Raw genomic sequence first — 1,158 nt, forward strand, 5'->3', positions numbered from 1 at the left:
AAAAAAAAAAAAAAGAAAAAATACATATACTAGAAATGCAGCATTCAAGTTATCTGCTGAGAATGTTGCAGAGAACACAGAGGCAGAAGCAGCATAGTGATGAACTGCTTGGATGGCTTTAGATTTTCAACATCAGGAACCTGACTGTCAGCTGCAGTAAAACTAGGTGCTCCGGTGCCAGACTGTGAGATCCATCCACCCTGTAGGTTAACTTTGGATGATATGTGACAATCAGCCCTTTTTAAAGGTAATTACAAGCTGAATCATTTCTACATTCTCCTCTTGGTCAATGTGCTCAGGGCCCGTATTTATAAAACTTCTTAGAGTGGATTTTTAGACTTTACGTGCTGAAAATTTCTTAGATTTGCTCCTACTCTCAGACTTAAGTATAAGTGCCAGTTATCAAAATTCTAAAGTCTAAGAATCACTCTTACTCTCAAGAAAAGTTAGGACTGCTCCAGAGGACTCTTAAGTGGTTAAGAGTTGCCACTAGGGTGGTCTGAGATGGACTGAGGAGACAGAGATTACAGCTGCCCTCCTCCCCACCTCAGTTACAAGGTGGAAAACAGGCTTAATCAGAAATAAAAAAAAAATTGTGATATTTTTGTCTGTATTCATGATGCAAATGAAGACATTTTATGTAATTCTACAGACAATCAGTACAAGGTGAAAACATTAGCGCGTTGTAAGTGAACTTAGCATTTTCAGTCTTATCTTGACATTTCTCCGACCCGGCAGTTCAAGCAATGCACCGAGAAACTCAAAAAATGTTCTTGAACATGAAATCCGAGGCAGTGATTGGTCCATGTCGGGGTTTTTCTAAYGACGTCATCCAGGATCAGCTTTGAGGCACAGCCAGGTGTCGCAAATCAGCTCTAAGACTGACACTTAAGAATCACTCCTACACTTCGCTTAAAGTAAGACTGAGACGCTTGGCAACTGACTTTTACTCTCAGCTTTTAACTAAGAATTTTTTTACACTTAAGTCCACTCTTAACAGCATTCTTAAGAGGAATTCAAAGAAGTTTTATAAATACGGGCCCTGGTTTCATTTAAAAGGGCTGATCGTCAAATATTGTCCTAGGTTAACTTTCATGGCGGATAAAGCTTACATCTTCTCACTCACACACACACACACACACACACACACACACACAC

This window comes from Austrofundulus limnaeus, unplaced genomic scaffold (genome assembly GCF_001266775.1).
Source record: "Austrofundulus limnaeus strain Quisiro unplaced genomic scaffold, Austrofundulus_limnaeus-1.0 Scaffold153, whole genome shotgun sequence".
NCBI classification, from domain to species: Eukaryota; Metazoa; Chordata; class Actinopteri; order Cyprinodontiformes; family Rivulidae; genus Austrofundulus; species Austrofundulus limnaeus.